We start from the raw sequence: 18,807 nt of genomic DNA, 5'->3' as shown, positions 1-18,807 counted from the left end.
TAGAGCATGAGTGGGAGAAGGGTAGAGAGAGAAGGTGACACAGAATCCAAAGCAGGCTCTAGGCTTAGCTGTCAGCACAGAGCCCGATGAGGGGCTCGAACCCACAAACCGTGAGATCATGACCTGAGCTGAAGTCGGACGCTTAGCCAACTGAGCCACCCAGGCGCTCCAAGAATCTGCATTTTAATAGGCTCTCCAGATTCTGGTACCAGAAGACAACTTCCATAATCTGAGAAATACTGTCTGAAGGGAGTGATTTTCAGCCACAGTGGCTGGTCAAAACTGTCTGTTAAACACTCAGAAAATACAGCCTGGCTCCACCCAAACCTACCTGACCAGAATCTCTGGGGTGGAACCCAGTCCCCTTTATTTTTTAACAAGCTCCCCAGGGAATCCTGATGTGACCGACGGTAACCAGGTTGGCCACCCACAAACCCCAAGTTCAAAGCCCTGTTCCATATTTAACCCGAGTTCACATTCATTTCCTTATGTTCTTAGATCTAAAACACATGCATTTACACTGGGGTGCACACATATTTTGGTGATACATTTGTGTCGATTTAGTTATTGCCGAAATAATTTTACATGTAATCTGGATTTTTCAAAAAAACAAAATAATACTTCCACGTTCAAATGGAAGTTGTCCTTCCAAGCGGGCACCTTGGGAGTCTTTGTGCTTTTTTCTAGTAATATTGCTAATGCTAAAAACAATTTTGTCACAATTCCTTTAGAATTGCTTCAGAGCTGGTTTATGAACCTCATGAGAAAACTGGCCCCATTTTACATGTAAATTGTGTAATCTTGTGAATTTATATTTATACAAACACTCATCTATAGTTTGAGGAGCTCCTAGAAACATTTTGAACAGAGAAACATGTAATGAAGATTGTTTTTCAGGCTTTCCTTTCGGATGCCTGGGAAGGTTTTGGTGTTCCAGTCTGCCCAGCCCTCCACTGGGAAGCACCCTCCCCATTCCATGCAGTACTGGAGGAGCTGTTGATTATAGCACCTTTCCATTCCACCCACCAAGTCCATCCCCAGGATCTGGTCATGGACTTGGACTCACAACCCAGGCATGCCAATCCCAGTATCTCATCTCCCTGGCAACAGTGACTGGTCTTGGGGTGGACACATGACCCAATGAGGGCCAGTCGGAATCCTTCATTGGATGTATATATGGAGGCTGCAGGGGGGAAACTTGGTCTTTCTCCTGGAGCTGCTGAACTGGGGATGAATGAACACAGGGCTGTTGGTGACCATCTTTCTACCACATGGTAGGAACTGTCTGCAGAAGGAGCTAACAGGGATGGGCAGAGATTAAGACAAACAGGGTGTTGAGGGAGTATGAAGTCCAATTCAAGTCTCCACCTGCTGCGGTCTTCCTGGATCCTCTAAGCTTAGGTTAGCTTTTGTACTTAAGTTCATTTGAGTTGGGTTTCCATCATTTGTAATCCAGAAGTCCTAACTCATATGGCGCCCCCTTTCCTTCTCAACTTTGTGAATACCCGATGCCATCCTGCCTCTCAAAATGTACTTCCCCAAGAGGGCTTGATCTCAGCTTTGTACATTGGTGTGACAGTATGGGGGCGTCTTAGTGCTTCCTGAGATGGGGTGACATACTGCAAAGTAATAGGCATGGGAGCCTGGGAGGCTAGATCTGGGATCATCCAGCGCTGTAACTCATTCAGACAAACACTGCAGGTGAACTCTGCAAACACCCTGTCCCTCGGCGTCCTCGCCTCTGAAATATGGAAGTAAAACAAGACAATCTCTGCAGTCTGGTGTGGCCTTCAATCCTATAATTCCCATGAATTGACAAGGAAATTCCATCACGGTCTTTGAATTTTAAGTCTCCTCTGTATATAGTGTGTGAAGGAACTCCCTATGTCAGCAAAATCAGTTAGTAGTATTTGTATGGGTTGAGGACCCTCCTCAGAACCCTCAAGCTGACCGCAGCTATTGGCCTTTATTGAGTGCTTACTACCTGCCAGGCCTTGTTCTAAGCACCTTGCTGTATTAACTCGTTTAATCCTCATAGAAAACGGATGGGGTAGTTATTATACCCACTTTTCAGAATAGGAAACTGAGACCTAGAGAAGTTGCTCAAGGGGAGGACTTGATCCGAGCCCGACAGCTGTGGAAGCCCAAGCCCCTCACCACTGCCTGTGCTGCCATCTGTTCCAACGGACACCCTTCTCCCAGGCCGACACCCCGGTGTGGTGTGGCTCCAGTGCTGAGCAGGTGTGCAAGAGGAAGCAGCCAGAAGCCAGCTGTGCCGCCACTGTCTTATAAAGGAGGAAACTCAGGGCGGCTTCTTGCTTCGTGGACCAGAACCCCTTCTCCAGCCCAGTTACCAAGGTAACTGTTTGCTTCACCTCTTGGTAAAAGTTCTTAGCCAATTATATTAATTTATATTTATTTATGCACATAAGAATTTGCTTATTGAACTACAAAGCACCTGCTGGAAGAGAATATTTGGGCAAATCAGTGACGTGTTGTGTGAACAAGAAGACCCACTTGTCTGACTTGTTTAATTATCAGATTTCTGTGTTGTTGTTGTTGTTGTTGTTTTTGTTCTTCTTCTTCTTCTTTTTTAACTGACCAGTCAGTTCAATCGAAATAGGTGACAATTATCTTCTGGGACCTGAGGCAGGGTAGACAGCTGGTATGAGCCCATGGGCTGCCTGGCCCTGTTCCAGAAGGCTTGCCCCTGTCAGGGGTGACCTAGCTATCAGGGCTGGTCATCAGGGGCAGCTACGGGAACCAACACGAAAGGATGGCCATGTTACACAGCTGAACAGACGAGCACATTGTCAAATAGTGCATGTGGTTGTGTAAATAAACAATAGTCTACCTGACTGTTCATTCAACAGGCATTTATTGAGCACATACTCTGTGTCAGGTGCTATGCTAAGGCATGGTAATAATGCCCCTGGGAAAAGTCTAGAGGAAGATATCTTAGCTAACAGTGCACGTATCTGGAGCAGGAAATTACGGGAGACTTGTACTTGTCATTGTGTATTTCTTTAACATCCCAGTATTTTATAATGAGCGCCTGTAACTTTTGTATTAAGAAAAAGAAGGAAAAAAAAATGGGTTTCTCACTGGATCAGCCCCACTGCGTCTTTCAAGAGTCAGGGTGGGGGTCGGCAGTGGTGCAGCTGCTGGGGCTTGGGTTCAAGGCCCTGCCCTGTGATTTAACAGCTGTGTCACCTCGAGTAAACTGCAACTTTCCTGCACCAGTTTCTTTAATGAAAGAGGCTGTTATGAGGGTCAGATGAGAAATAGGAGAATGCTTTGTCTGCAGTACCACATTTTAGGTAAATGCTGGTCATGATAACCTCTCCATCAGAAGCACGGGGCCCCTGTGGGTCCCAGAGGGCATGCCGCACCCTGCTAGAGCCACTTTGTAGAAGCTGAAGAGGCTGGATGGGGGCTGCCCCTGGGGAGATCAGGTGACTTGCTGACCTCCCTCCCCCCAAAGTCCTCAGAAGGAATCTGAATGCTCCACCAGAGATTCCTGGTTTCCAGGTAGAGACTGAAGAACGGATGAGGGCCTTCAGTGACTCTGGCAGCTGCTAAACATCAAGCCTCTGATAAATCCTTGCCTTGGTGACAGTGTGATTTCCCAGCAGGTGGAGGATGCTGAAAGGATAACTGCTGTCCTGGCCTCAAGTCTGACCTCTGGTCTGGAAGTGGAGGGAGCTCAGTGCAGAGAGGGGGCATAGACTCCGGGCAGGCACAGTTGTGAGAGTCTCAGACTCTCAACTTCCAGAAAGTTCTTGGAAAGGCTAAGTGGAGGTCCAGGAGTACTAGGGCGTTTGGCTTTCCTAGGGGCTCCCCGGGGCGGGGCAGCTGGCACAGTGCTAGAAGGAAGAATGGCCCCAGGAGTCCTGGAGGTCTGTCCCTGCTCAGCTCACTGACGCATCTTGCTATCGGTCTGTCATTAGAGCTGAGGAGGCCTGTGTTAGCAGAGGCAGAGCAGACTCAAGCTGCCAGGGATACTTTTCTAGAGGAGTGGTGACAGAGTCACAGGCCCATAGAGTCTGGAATCACTGGGAGCAAGGAGTGGGTCACCTGCGCCGGAAAGCCTCAGGGTGCTCACGCCTTGGGGCTGACCCTGACCTCAGACCCAACAGAGCCTCTGGCCTGAATTGGCCCTTTATCAGCCCTGCCCCTCTTCAGCGGGGTCTGGGGCCTGCTCAGCTCCTTCCTCCTGCCCTTTTCCTACTGGTAGAGTCTCTGGTCTCTCACTTCCTGGCTGGACTTTGGATCTCCCACTCAGAGACTTACGTCTCCATCATTCTGGCTTATCTCCCCACCTGCTGCTCATCTACACATGGCTCTGACTCAGTTATCCATCTAGGACTTTGTAAACCGCAAATCCAATTGTACCAGTCCTTTACTGAAAACCTTTCAATGGTTGGTCATCATCAAGGGCTTTGGGAGTCTTCAGCTCTCACAATCTGGCCCCTGCCTTGTTCTTCCGCCTTGTCCCTCCATATTCCCCATAACCCCGAGATCCGCTACTGATAATCCCGATTCACTGAAACCCTCCATCATCTCTCACCTCCACACCTTTGCACATGCTGTTCCCTGCTTTCCTGGAACAGCGCTCCTTCTCAGTTTCCTGCCTGGTGAACCGCTAGTGGTTCTCCACTAATTGTAGTGAGATGGGGTTTTTTTTGGCTGTCTTTCCACTTGATTGTGAGTGCTTTAAACAAAGAGATCTTACCTTTTTTTCTCTTTGGTGTCTAACACTGAGACTACAGTTTTGGGCAAGCCGTAGGAGTTCCGTAATGTTAACAGAGCGTGTGTATTAGTCCCAACCTCTAATGCTGCGAGGTTGAGGCGCCGTCTTTCTTACTAGGACCTCTGCAGTAGCCCCCAGTTGGCTGTGCCTCCAAACCAACTCCCCCCTCAAGGCCAAAACTACCTTTGAAAATAGACGCTGACTATGTTGTCCCACACCTGATAAACTTCTAATGTTTCTCCATTGTTTGAAGTAACAAGTCTAAGCTTCTGGGCCTGTCATGAGGGCTCCCTGCAGGAGCCCGTAACCTCTCTCCCTGCCCTGTTCCCCTTCCACCAAGGTTGCCAAACTTTCTCAATTCATGGCACCCTTAGGGACTCATAGCAGTAGCTTTTCATAGTCCCCCAAGGCCAAAAGAAGTACCTACGAGTCTCATTTTTAAGCAAATTACGTCCAAACAACTCAATGGTTATTTGTGTTCTAACAGTGGACTTTGGAAAAAGGAATACACATAAATTGAAGGTGCTTCTCACAGTGACCAACAGATGTCACTGTGTTCCCCATGAATATTAAAATATCCCAGGAAGCCCCTATAAATTCACTGTGGCACCCTGGGTTGCCTTAGCACATGGTTTGGGAACCACAGCCACATACAGTTGCTATGAAAAAGGTTATCTGTGGTTCCCCAAATTCGCAGTTATCTCCAGGCCCCATCTTATGCACCCAATTTTCCCTCTGATGTCTTGTCTCCATCTTGTTAGTTTGGAAAACCCTCTGTGATTAGTCGGGCCACCTGTCCCCTCTGCTGTGGAGCCTTCTCAGACCCCTCACTCCTTGCAGTTTCCACAGCACCTGGTCCACCCCTCCACTGATTTGCATCTCATTCTGTTTTATTTGTTGATGGGCTCCTTACTACTATGAATTCTTTGAGGACAAAGCCCTATCCTTTTTTTTCCCTTGCATCCCCGAGAAGCTAGCCCGGCACCTCACACATCATAATAAATGGAGGGATGGTCCTGAATCTGCCTTTCTAGTTCTGGGAAATTACTTGGTATCCTGCTGACTTTTCCAACTCCTGCTCCAGGCTGATCTGAAGCCAGACTTGAAACTCCAGAACCTTGTTTCTCTTTCCTCACCTTTATCCGGCATTCCAAAAGCCACCTGGTTCCTGTTCCTTCTAAAATCTGTGGCCCACCCTTGCTATTTATCTTCCACCACTATGGAGGAGGCATCCACCTGCAGGGCCGCTTGGCTGGCTTCCTCACCTGTGTGTCTGCCTTCGTGGCCAGCACTGGTGATCTCGGTTCTGGCTGTGCACAGTCCCCTGGGGGGCAGCTGAGCACGCAGAACCCTTACATCACCTCTGCACTGCAACTCCATGGCTCTGCCAGATTTCATTTGAATCAAAGTTTCCATTACGTGGTGGCACCAAGATGAGGTGCTCAGATTCCCCCTTTGGGAAAGGACCTGTCCAGCCAATGAGCATGTAGTCACCAGAGAGCCTCCAGTCTCCCTTCAGGACCACGGGTCAACGTGGACCAAGCTGATCCACCTTTGTCCCCACGTCCAGATGTCAACTTCTCTTGCTCCAACCATTCCCACCCCAAGGTCTTTCTCTGACTGTTCCTACTGGGTGGAATACTCTTCCCTCTTCCTCCTCATCTCCCTGCTATCATCCCTCAAGACCAAGCTCAAGTACCACCTGCTCCTCGAAGCCTTCTCTGTCTTCACTGGTCCATGATTCTACCCAACTCATGGCTTCAGGTTGTCTGTTTAATCATGTATTCAGTCATTTACTACCTGGCATGTTGGTGTAACTTGGCCCTTGTCTGTGTTTTTCTTCTAAATCAGTTGCCAAATTTCTTCAGGAAACAAGAAACAAGTGGTACTTTTTTTTTTTTTTTTTTTTTTTGGAAGGGAGGGATGGTCTCCCCAGGGCCGTCAGCTCAGTGCTATCTATACATATAACCAAGACCAAAATATCTGTTGAGTAGACGATGCCTGGGGTGGAGCCAGCAGTGACTTCTTCCAGATAAGGGGAGAAATGTCCCCTCTGTCTTTGTGCCATTGGAAGACATGGACACAGACGCTGAAAAGAGTGTTGGAAAAGTGATAAAGAGGGTAGAAGGGAACATTCCTCCCAGGATGAGCCAAGAACAGATGGCAGAAACAGCATTGCATTTGGACTTTGGGCCCTTGAGTCTTGGGGGTCCAGTCCCTACACCTGGTAGATTTCCCAGGTAGCAGGTAGAAAACAGGTCTCACCACCCTTCTTTCAGGACCTTCTTGGCTACTGCCAAGAATATGCTTTGTCGATGCTGACGTGGGTTTCTAGTGGTGACAGTGTGGGGTTAGTGAGGACTCTGCTGAGTTCACACAAGCCAGCTTGGAAAAGGCCAGGCAACCACAGCACCCCCAGAGAAGTCCATGAGAGATGGCCCTGCCCATGACCCTCCCTGCCTGCGTGCCCCACCCCCTGCCCCGCATGTCCTTAACCCAACCCCACCACACCCATGGAAAACATGCAGATGTGTGCTCCTGAGGGGCCCAGGTCCATGGCAATGGCACGGTATGAACGTGGTGGCAGGATCCCACCCCGAGGCCTCTACTGCCAAAGGACAACCCCAGGCCTGGCAGCCAGGAGACACGGGTTCAAGCAGTGCTCCATTTTTCGTGAGTTTCTGGCTCTGGGGCAGGAAGTTAATTTCTCTCCCTGATCCTTAGCTTCTTCACCTATAAGATGAAGTGGCCCTTCCAGTCCTGGTGAGTTGTGACTCTGCTAAGCTACAGTCGAGCATTCTGCAGAACAGAGCTATGGTGAAAAAAGGGAACTGGACAGCAAGGGGGAAAATTATCTGAAACAAACCTATAACGATAAACCTCTCTACACTATTGAATATACCCGCCCATTTAATTTATTCAGTTAATAAAACTTATTCCCCAGAGGGGGACAAGCAGAGGTAAGCTACAAACCAATCTGCCTGTGTGAGTATGGGTATAGACGTCTAGCTCATAACAATAAAAAAAAAAGAGTAATTAAGAGATGTATTGAAGTGTATAGAAATCCTGAAGGACACTGAAGAGTCCAATCCAAGTTACTGTCCTTGGTGCAAATTTAATTCAGTAGGGAATAGATAAATAGAAATACAGAAAAAACAAATTCAGAACAGATGTTAGGCAAGCAATTTTTTTCACAGTAAGAATCATAAACGTGAAGAGGAGCCTATAAGGCAAAGTTGTTGATGCAAACAGCATCAAGCTACTAAATAAATAGTTAGATAGCACCGCAGGGACAAAGAAACATTAAAATAGTCATTTGGCTGTCCCTGAATATTTGCGCCCACACAGTTATGCCCAGGCATGTAGATTCCTGGGCATTGGAGGGGGCTGTGTGTGTGTGTGTGTGTGTGTGTGTGTGTGTGTGTTCCAGTGGGTGTGTGTCCTGTTGCAGAGAGTACGTGCGGGGCATATTATTTGTGTGAGACTCTGTAGCAAAATCTCCTCTCTCCGAATGACATGTGGACTTAGAATATGAATAGCAGGGCTTAACAAAAGCTGGAGTCAGTTCTAGAAAGACAATGAGGTAGGGGAGGAGCCCCAGGAACAGGGAGGGGCGCGCGGTCCTGGGCTAGGTATCAGAGCAGGTGTGTGGCTCTGAAGAAAGGAGAATTCAAAGGCAGAAGGATTTTAGACACAGCTGGGGTAAAACAGGGGCAGGAAAAGAAAATTAAAGCCCAGATCATAGTGGTTTAGAGAAGGATGATTGTTCTAGCCCAACCTCCCCATCTCATAGCTAGGAAAATAAAGGTCCCAAGAGGTAAGGTGACTGGTGGGCACCACATGGACACTTGCCATGGCCAGGAGGAGGAGAGGGGACAGGAATTCCCTGGGAGACGGGAAAAGCTAGAGACAGTCCTGCCCAGCTTTCCTGAGGACCTGCAGCAGAAAGGAGTGAAACTCGCCTTACACCTGGCTAGGGACCGACAGGCCCCGAAGTTGGCATTATCACAGGGTGCCTGCTGGTGTAAGAAGACCTTTCAAAGACTGAGCTGAAGAGTGGAGGAATCAACCCCACTCCCTGGGCAGGCTTCACTGATAGTTCCTTTGGTTCTCATGTCAGACCTGTGAAGTAATAGGCACTCAAGTACTTTTTCAGGGTTGAGGATGATGGTTAAGTCACTTGTTCTAGTCCCGTGGCTGGGAATGGCTGAGCTATGACCAGAACCTACCTAGATCTGGCTCCCAATCCAGTATTCTTTCTGGCACCCTGGGGAGACGCCCAAGGGTTAGGCTAGGAGAAGGTTGGCCCCTCGGGAGGGGATATGGGTTAGTGGCCCCCCTAAGAGCCTGATGAATGATCTAAGTGGGGGGAGCCCCACTAGACCCCTCCACCCCAAACCTTGATTTTAGTGAGAGACTTTCCCCAATTCCTTTCATTATGTCCCAAAGAAATAATACTAATCACCAAAATCATCAAAATAACAAGACTTTCCTGTTGAGGTTTTGCCCTGAAAGGCATGTGCGCAGAGGTGGCAGAGGTGATTTCTCCAGTCATTCAGCAAACACGTCCTGAGCACCTTTTCTGCGTCCAGCACTGTTGTGGGCGCTGGGAATATCCCAGCAGGGAAGAGACGGACTTCATGTCCTCACAGAGCTTGTGTGCTGGCAGGAGCACAGGGCAATAAACAAATAATGATGTGACCTATCATTAGGGGCAATGTCCTAAGGCAGGAGTGTTTGACGCATGAGAGCATCCGAGGAACAATAATAAGGGACACTGGAACAGAAAAGGCTTTGGATTAATAAAGAGAACCAGGGGTGCCTGGCTGGCTCAGTCGGCAGAACACGCTACTCTTGATCTCAGGGTTGTGAGCTCAATCCCCACATTGGGCATGGAGCCTGCTTGAAATGAAAAAACACTCTTATGTGGATCCTGAGAAACTTAACAGAAGACCATGGGGGAGGGGAAGAAAACAAAAAAAGGTTAGAGAGGGAGGGAGCCAGTACATAAGAGACTCTTAAAAACTGAGAACAAACTGAGGGTTGATGGGGGCTGGGAAGGAGGGGAGAGTGGGTGATGGGTATTGAGGAGGGCACCTGTTGGGATGAGCACTGGGTGTTGTATGGAAACCCAACTGGACAATAAATTTCATATTTAAAAAAAAAAAGAAAAAAAGAAAAAACAAAACAAAACCTGCACAGCCCTGCACACATCTCTGGCTAACCATGTATTATTCTCGTCATAAAGTCCCTTATGTTTCCATATAAATTGAGGACAATGCAGTCAGCCCAGCCAAACCCGCAGGGTTGTTGAGGTGGTCACGTGAGATACTGTATTGAAAGGACAAGATCCAGATAGAACACCAGAAAACAGTTATGGATTAATATTTACTACCTAAGTGGCCCCAGGGAACAAAGACATATGTCTCTTACAGTACTAGAAGCAAGACACATGACCGTAGAACGCGCACGCAATTCCATAAAGCGTCTGTGAAAGGCTCACTGCAGCATGGCTTGCTGGAGGCCATTGGGTGTCCCCCCTCCAGGAGAGTGGACGGGCAAGATGGGTGGGGGCACCCTGAGGAGGGACAGGCAGTGGTTACAAGCCACAGACTCTATGGAGCCCAGTGACATGACAGTCTGCAAAGCATAGCACTAAGTGAAAAAACCAGAGTGTGGAATGAGGACACTACCATTGGTATTAGCTAAAGAAAATACATGCAGACACACAGTTTGCAAGAACACGTACGTGTTAAGGACAATGGTACGGTTGTCTGTTGGAGAGAGAAAGGGAATGAGAGAAAGGTATGAGGATAAAAGAGAATAAATAAACATGCAAAACATGTGGCAGTGTGTTTCCTGTTCTCCACGATGTCTCACAATGGACACACACATGCACACACACACACGCATACACACACACACACACACACACACGCACGCACGCACACACACACACACACACACAGAACCTTGAAATGGAGGTAATTAGTAATTGCTGGTTGCAACACAGGTAATTCACAATGGTGAAGTAAGCTATTCTTATCAATGGCTGTTTTTTATGTGGAATACGTTGGGATTAAAATGCTTCTGTTTATTAGGTCAGTGTTTTCTCTCAAAGCCTGTTCTCTATATTCTAGTCCCAAGAGATATTCTGGAAAACAAAACAAAACAAAAGTTCTGTGGCCAAATAGACCCTGCATACTATATTTCTCACTTGGAGATGTTCCAAGCACATTATCACATGAAAGGTTCTGAGAAGTCCTATGATAAAGAGACCTGTGTTCCTTTGACTAACCTAGTGTTTCTAGCATTTGACCAGGGGGAACTCCCCCTTTTTATTTTCCATGTAACAATTATTATTGTCCATGGAAATGGTCCAAAGGACGCTCTGTGGGAAACAGCACATTAGATTGTTAAAGGATGGGAGGCCGGAGACTCCAGATTCCAAGCATATTCTGGGACCCACACCCTCCTGTCGCCTTCCTAATGTGACTCGGTGATCCTTAAGGTGCTTTGTTTCTAAGCCACCCAGGACCCCATGTCTCATCCGTAACTCCGACCAATTGTGGCAAAGGTGGAATTGTCTTTCCCTCGGCCATGCTCCCCCTCCTCTGTAGGGGGGAAATAGCCATCTTGTCTCCCAAACTCAAAGCCAGCTTTGGTGATTAATGTGGACTCGTGTCTTATTCCTTAGAATGGACAAGTTGTTCAGTTCTGCTGCTACATGACGTTTTCTGTATAAAATTTTCCTTCTCCTTTAGACCTTACATTTCTGATGACCCAAATCACTGTTATGGCTCACCTGGGCTATTAGAATGATTGTTTGTTTGTACATTCCATCCCCACCCCTCCCCCACCCACACACCTTGCCTTCTGTCTCTACTCTGTACCTCTACACAACTTCCTTCAAGTAACCGACTTCCTTAACACCACGGCTTAGGTCTGTCTCCTCTCCTGCACTGTCAAGGTTGTGCTCCCCATCAGTGCCCCAAACATCACATTTGCTTAGCACATCCTCGGCCTGCACTCTCCCTTTCTCTATCTCAGCCAAGACCCTGACACTTTCTCCAAAGCTTTTACATCTGGGTGTGTGTTCCTCTCTACGGGCCACCTGTCGTCTCTCCTTGACGTGCATGGCTGTGAAGCCAGTCAGCCTCTCTCAGTGAGTGCACACTTGGTGCAGAGACGGTGGGGACAAAGGGGAACTTCAGTGTGCCTCCTCGAGTAGCAAACAATCACAAAGCCAGAACACAGGCCTCTGCCATAGCTGGGCAAATAACAAGCTACACATTGCAAGGCCACGATCTTGACAAGTTAGTTCAGGTAGAAAGCCCAGATAGTGAGGGGCCAGTGCCAAGGAGAGGAGAAGTGGCCCTGCGAACGAGAAAGTAGAAGTCAACAGGAGTCCCAGACACAGAGGACTAAATTTATATGAGACACAAAGGCCACAATGACCTGGTGGGAAAGAGGAAACTTGGAGGGAACTGAAAGCAGAATTGGAAAGCAAAGGCATAAATTGTAAAGGGTCTGGCAGGGAGTGAGATAAGGGGAGAAGGGGCTCCGGGAGGGACTACTGGGAATTTATTAAAACGAACTGAATTTATGGTGCAGTTCAAGTATTTGTTGATAACAGGGCTAGTCTGGTAAAGAATGTGCTCACTGGCGTAGAGTCAACAGGAAGTCAGGGCAAGATGGCTGGGGCCATGCATTCCAACGAGGATTGTGTGGTTCACATTGACCAGTGGGATTCCAGAGCACAAGGAGAACTTTAAACCTCTTCAGGAGTTCACACTCCAGGTTTGAAGGCAAGAAGTCATGGCCACTTAGCCATGGTTAAAGGGAATAATAAAGCGCTGCCACAAGATGTTCTCCAAATGGAAAATGGTGCGGTCACTACGGCAAACAGTACGGTGGTGCCTCAAAAAGTTAAAAAAAAGAATTAGCCTGTGATTCGGCAGTTCTACTTCTGCGTATGTCCCTGAAAGAACTGAAAGTGAGGTCTCGAAGAGCTACGTTGTACACCCATGTTCATAGCTGCGTTGTTCACAACAGCCAAAAGGTGGAAGCCACCCCAGTGCCCACAGACAGATGCGTGGATGAACAGAATGTGTATGTCCATACGGTAAAGTATCATTTGGCCCTAAAAAGGAAGGGCATTCCAACACATGCTACAACATGGGTGAACCCTGAGGACATTATGCTAAGTGAAGTAAGTCTGTCAAAATCATAAAGTCATAAAGTAGAATGGTGGTTGTCAGGGGCTAGAGGAAGGGGGGGATGAGGCATTGTTGTTTAATGGGTACAGAGTTCATTTTTCAAGATGAAAAGGGTTCATCTAGAACCCATCTAGAGATGGGTGGTGCGATGGTTGCGAATGTACTTAAGGCCACTGACCTGTACACTTACAAATGATTAGGGTGGTGACTTTTGTGTTGTGGTTTAGCACAATAAATAAAAAAAAATCCCTCCAGCCAAGTGTCCTTCATGCATATGCCATCCTCAGTACCTGCATCTGACCAGGGATCAGGGGACCCATTAATGCCACAACCGTGGAATGTGGAGGCATGATGACCCTTTCTGTTGAGTCAGATGGAATCTTTATTCAGTGGGTGTCAGTTGTGGGGTCTCAGACACTGAAGCCTGGTACTCCTTAACAAGTACGGATGTGGGGGAGGGTAGAGCTCAGGATGCTACGTGTCCATTCAGGAGATAAAGCATCATGGTGGGCTCGCAGGCTAAGGAGGACAAAGAACTGGGATGGTCCAAGGAACCCACACTCTACCAGAGTCATCTAAGACTTTGGGGAAGCAGTTAAGAATCTTTAGGCTGGAGTCTTTGGGAAAAATCCAGTGGCCATGTCAGTCATAAGACAAAACCTGTGGTCTGGCAGTGAATCAGAGAAGACAACTTGGACAGTTACAGACGCCCTTCAAAGGACAGTGGAAGGTCCACTCAACGATGGCCTCTCTGGTGGTTGATATACACCGGGCACTGCATTAGCAATGGAGGAGATGGAGGAGGGTGACCCCGAGAGGACCTGGCTTTCCTTCCCCAAGGGTCCTGTTGGGAAAGGCAGTAGTCTTGATCAATACTTGTATGCCCACTTCCTCTATGGCCCGAGTAGTATCAGGCAGTGCTGGCAAATGTTGTAACACAAAAGACCACACTCACCACGTCCACCTAACACGTGGTAATGGGCCATCCACCAGCAAAAGGCCCAGGGCAAAGGTTATAAGTTCCTCTTTAAACAGAGGCAAAAATAGCATCATCTGCTAACAGTGCCTCCTTAGTGGTTAATGTGGGGAGCCTGAAGAACATGCCAGAGAGTGAGGCCTTTGTAAATAGGCCAATACACCCAGAACCTTACTCAGAGTGGAAAACTTTGTATAATAGGTTGCAAAATTCTTGCAGTTTTGGGGTGTGATGGGGGAGAAGCTGTTAGGGGCATGGTCTTGAGATGCAAACAATAATCAGGGAACCTATTTTAGTAATTAAGTTGCTATGGTGTGCCCCAGGCATGCAGGCATCATAAAACCTGGAAGTCCCTTGCTAGGAATTACTTCGTGTGCACAGCTGTGGAAGTGTTACACATAAGACTGACCAGGAATAATCGGAATGCATAGTAAATAACCCAAACTCTAAAAGATTTTAAGAGTCCCGTGGAAGAAAAAAGAGTATGGTCCATTTTAAAGACAAAATCTGATAGTTCAAAATTTAGTAGAATTTCAAATGTGTGTGATGATATGTGACTTTTGTTTGTGTGAAAGTTTGTAGTATGTATCTAGACTTATTAGTTATTTAGATGCCTTTGCCTTTTGCCCTACATGAGTAACAAGATTTAAAACTGTTGTTTTTTATTTTTTAATCATTCAAGTGTTCCAAGAACTTGGAAAAAGTTTCTCTGCTCCCAAAATAATGATAAAGAGGAACTTTAAGTTCTGTGTCAATCGGGAATTAGTTGCTCCTTTGTATTGAGTAATAACTTCTTTAAAATCTTGAAATCAAAGATGGTTTGTCACTCTTCTTTTTGGACAGAATAGGAATGCTATTTGCATTCTCAATTAATTAGGGTTGCGAGCCATAAGAATTGGGTAAGTGTGTGCAATTTTTGAGATTATCTGTGCAAAACAGTTCTTGACAGAAGAGGTATGCGTAATGCCATGTGCTATCTGGACCTGCTTCCAGATGGGAGAATGCCTTGGCAAATGCCACAGTGATTCATGGCTAGGTTACATAATTCTATTTTGCATTTTGGGTTGAACAACTTGGATTTGTTGCAGGTACAATTCAATTAAATATGGAATTTATTATTTGAAAATATCAGCTTGAAATAGAGGTTTTATGCAATTTCGATCTGAGATGTTCTGTTCTTTGGGGGCGCATTTGTGCAGGGCCGTTATCAGGGAGGTAAAGAAGTTGTTGATGCCATATTGGATTTTCACTGATGGAGAATGAGCTCCCTTCTACCTTGAACCTGCTATAGTGGTAGATTTCGGAAACATATGTCAAGGAATGTGAAACTGAAAATCTAAGGCTGACTTCCCTGCCTCTGAGACCCTGCACTCTCCCCAGTCAAGTGCTCATTCCCCACCTGCAGTCCAGCCTGTCCCCTGAAGTGGAACAACCCCCAGCATCCTCAACCTTGATCTGTTCCAGTCAGGATAGATCTTTTGTCCCCAGCTGATAACAGGGTTGGGTCTGGTTTCTGCATCCTGGGCCTCACATCATGCTCCCAGTCTTAGGACTGAGTGCCTGTACATGATTTGTCCCCACGCCTCTCCCCCTGAGCTGCTGCATGCCTCCTGCCAGACTCCCAGAACACCCCCTCATTGGGCCCTACTGTCCACTGACAGGCCTTCTTGACTCCTGCTTGCTGGCCTGATTACTGTCCAACTGACACCTTCTCTGTGGGCAGCGTTCTCCTGAACTGTCCACGATGGCCAGTGTTCGCTAGGATGGGGAACTGCTGATTTCTTACCCTTTAAACATGGTGCTTTGCTCATCAGCTGGACCCTGCTATCAACACCAACAGCCTGGTCAGTTTTCCATACCTGGACACCCCAGTGAATGGGGCCACTTCCAGTTTCTAGGCCATTCCCTCTGCCGCCCTATCCACTAGAAGTAAGCAATGATGGCCATAACAAGCTAACACAGGATTTTTGCATAAATTACTTAGGTATTTATCCTCAGTGCAAAAATCTTCACGAGAGATGTTTTAAATTGTCAACCGATATATTGTTAAGCTTTTTTAGCTTGAAAGATTCTGTGTTAAGACTGGGAAGTAATTTTAACAATGCCTGAACTTGTGATTTTAAAGAAGGAAGGTGCTCTTGGGCAGCCAGTGCTGGCCCTGGTTCTACAGTCAGGGACCGGAGCCCCGTTTCCAGAGGAACGGTTTCGGCTTACATTCTACTTCAGCTGCCGATCTGGTCAGAGATTTCCCAGAGTCTTAAACCACCACAAAAACAGGGGCTTATAAAAATGTTCAATTACTGGGGCACCTGGGTGGCTCAGTCAGTTAAGCATCCGACTTCAGCTCAGGTCATGATCTCGTGATTCATGAGTTTGAGCCCCATGTCGGGCTCTGTGCAGACAGCTCAGAGCCTGGAGCCTGCTTCACAGATTCTGTGTCTTCCTCTCTCTCTACCCTCCCCAGCTTGCTCTCTCTCTCTCTCTCTCTCTCTCTCTCTCAAAAATAAATAAACATTACATTTAAAAAAAAGTTTTCAATTGCAGACTCTTGGGGTTGAGCCATCAAGCAAAGGGCTTCAGGCATCATCTGGCCCTTTGCTTTTCATATTGCTCATCTTGACTTACTAGTGGTTATAAAACCGATTTAGAGAGTTGTGACCACCTTGAATTTTTTTTCATGAAATAATAGAATAGTTCAGTGTGGATCTTACAGTAAATTAGATATTCTTTTGTAAGACTTTTATTTCAGGTGTGTGTGTGTGTGTGTGTGTGTGTGTGTGTGTGTGTGTGTGTCCTGGACCACAATGTAAAATATATAATTCACTGAGGCTCATAATTAAACAAAGTGTTGAAGTCCACATCCCTCATTTTATTTTGAGAAAACTGGGGCTTTGAGAAGCAGGGAGAGTGGTCTAAATCCATTAAGCTAACCAGTGGCAAATAGGAGAGTCGAGCCGGCATTTGAACTCTCATTTTCTATTGTAAGTTGACATGCTCTGTTTGATGTTTTTTCCACCCAAGGAAGAGGAATTAACATAGGTTCTTGATCTTTAGGAGTGTTGGTCACAAAGATGTGCACAGTAGTAGTCCTACAGCAACTACCACCTACAGGTGGTCATTGAATAAGAACAGGGGAAAGGAAGTGGTGTGAAATAGTGGGTAAAAGAAGAGATTACAAGTCCAAGAGGCACCTGGATGGCTCAGTCAATTAAGTGTCCAACTTTGGCCCGGTCATGATTGCATGCTTCATGGGTTCGAGCCCCACATCTGAGCCATCTGAGCTGACAGCTCAGAGCCTGGAGCCTGCTTCAGATTCTGTGTCTCCCTGTCTCTCTCTCTCTGCCCCTCCCCTGCTTGCACTGTGTCTGTCTCCCAAAAATAAATAAATATTTTTAAAAAATTTTTAAAGAAGAGATTACAAGTCCAGAAATAAATGGGTAAACTTTAGAAGGGTCTTTGGATGAAGACTAAAATAAAAGGTGATCTTAAACCACAAGGAAGAACGGAAGCTTTGTAGTAATTCACCATTCGGTCTGACAAAAGACCAAGATAGGGATAGGAGAGGTGAAGAGTCTATTCAAGGTTATTCAAGAGTAGTGGGATGCTAATAGAATTCTTCTGTCCTTTTCCTCTTTTTTTAAAGTTTATTTATTTTCAGAGGGAGAGAGGGAAAGAGAGAATTTCAACCCATGTATCGTGAGATCATAACCTGAGACAAAATCAGTAGTTGGACGCTTAACCGACTGAACCACCCAGGCACCCCTCTTCTGTCCTTTTTGGTCCAGATTGCCTAGTTATCTTAGGACAATTGTTCCTTTGATAATTCTACCTATTGGGCTACAAGTTTCAAGTGGTGATAATTGTCACATACTTTCCTACTGACAATTTTCTTCCTTCTCTTAGAAGTCTCCTAGAAAAAAAAACACCAGCCAATTATACCAGGGTATTCATTTTTATAAAATAATGCACTCCCCCCAAAAATGCAATACCAGTGTAAGTGCTCATTTAAAAGTGGGCCCTTACAGGCTGAGTGTTAGTGATTAATCTATTGTGATCAGTGAGAATATGGATATTTAACTCACTGAATGATGGCCAATAGTTACTGCATACAGATCATTGGGTCTCATATTAATTTTGCTTTCAGACTCATCTTGCTTGGAAGTGGTGATTCTAAGCTTTTTTTTTTCCACACTTTTGTGAAAGACTCAACTTTTATCAAGCTAGGAGACCCAAATTTTGCCCCCTAGTCTGGCCTCATGGCCAGAAATGTAAATATAGTTGAGGATTTCTGTGCTCAATTCCAGGGCTTCAGGGATACCGTGTTTTCTCGGTGGTCATTGTAGTCTTCATTCTCATCGATTCCTCTTAAAATGGAGTCACATTTTTAGGTCAAACACCTAAATGAGTCTCATTGTGAGGCACACACTCCAAATCAGTGGCAGAAACTTCACTGTTTGACCCCTGTGCATCAGCAACTATATGGCTTTTCTGCAACTGTGCCTTCTTTCCCACCTGAGTCCTGCCATTCTTCACCATCTATGATTCTATTGAGCTCAGTCTAGCTTAAAAATGAGAACAATCGCCTCAAATCACTTGCCCAGTGTGAGTCTGAATGCTTGTATTTTCTTGAACAGAGCAATAGTTTCCACCCCACCCCATCCTCTGCCACATTTTCAAGCCCAGTGTGTTCAAGTGTCTTGTGTCTTCTTAGAGACCAACCAGGAGGCACAAGGGTGCAAGAGGGCTGAGTCTTTCAGAGCCCTCTAACTGATCTAGGGGAGTGGGCCAGCAAATGTCCCACATGTTGATGACCCAGCCATATGACTGAATTAAAGCAAACCATCTCGGCTCTGCCCTTT

At 46.5% G+C, this 18,807-nt stretch overlaps 1 protein-coding gene and 1 long non-coding RNA gene across 6 annotated transcripts in view; one reads left to right on the top strand and one right to left on the bottom strand.

Moving 5' to 3' along the window:
• The window catches only part of LOC109497645, a 107,325-nt gene that overhangs the window by 27,406 nt on the left and 61,112 nt on the right, over positions 1-18,807 (top strand). For both annotated transcript variants that reach the window (XR_006594645.1, XR_006594646.1), the window contains exon 3: positions 2,075-2,358. This is a non-coding gene — a long non-coding RNA (uncharacterized LOC109497645). The remainder of the gene's footprint in view (positions 1-2,074; positions 2,359-18,807) is intronic.
• Positions 1-18,807, bottom strand: part of TBXAS1 (thromboxane A synthase 1) — a 154,781-nt gene that overhangs the window by 91,519 nt on the left and 44,455 nt on the right. The window lies entirely within an intron of this gene.

Source organism: Felis catus, chromosome A2, assembly GCF_018350175.1.
Source record: "Felis catus isolate Fca126 chromosome A2, F.catus_Fca126_mat1.0, whole genome shotgun sequence".
NCBI classification, from domain to species: domain Eukaryota; kingdom Metazoa; phylum Chordata; class Mammalia; order Carnivora; family Felidae; genus Felis; species Felis catus.
This window is presented reverse-complemented; position numbering and strand designations above follow the sequence as displayed.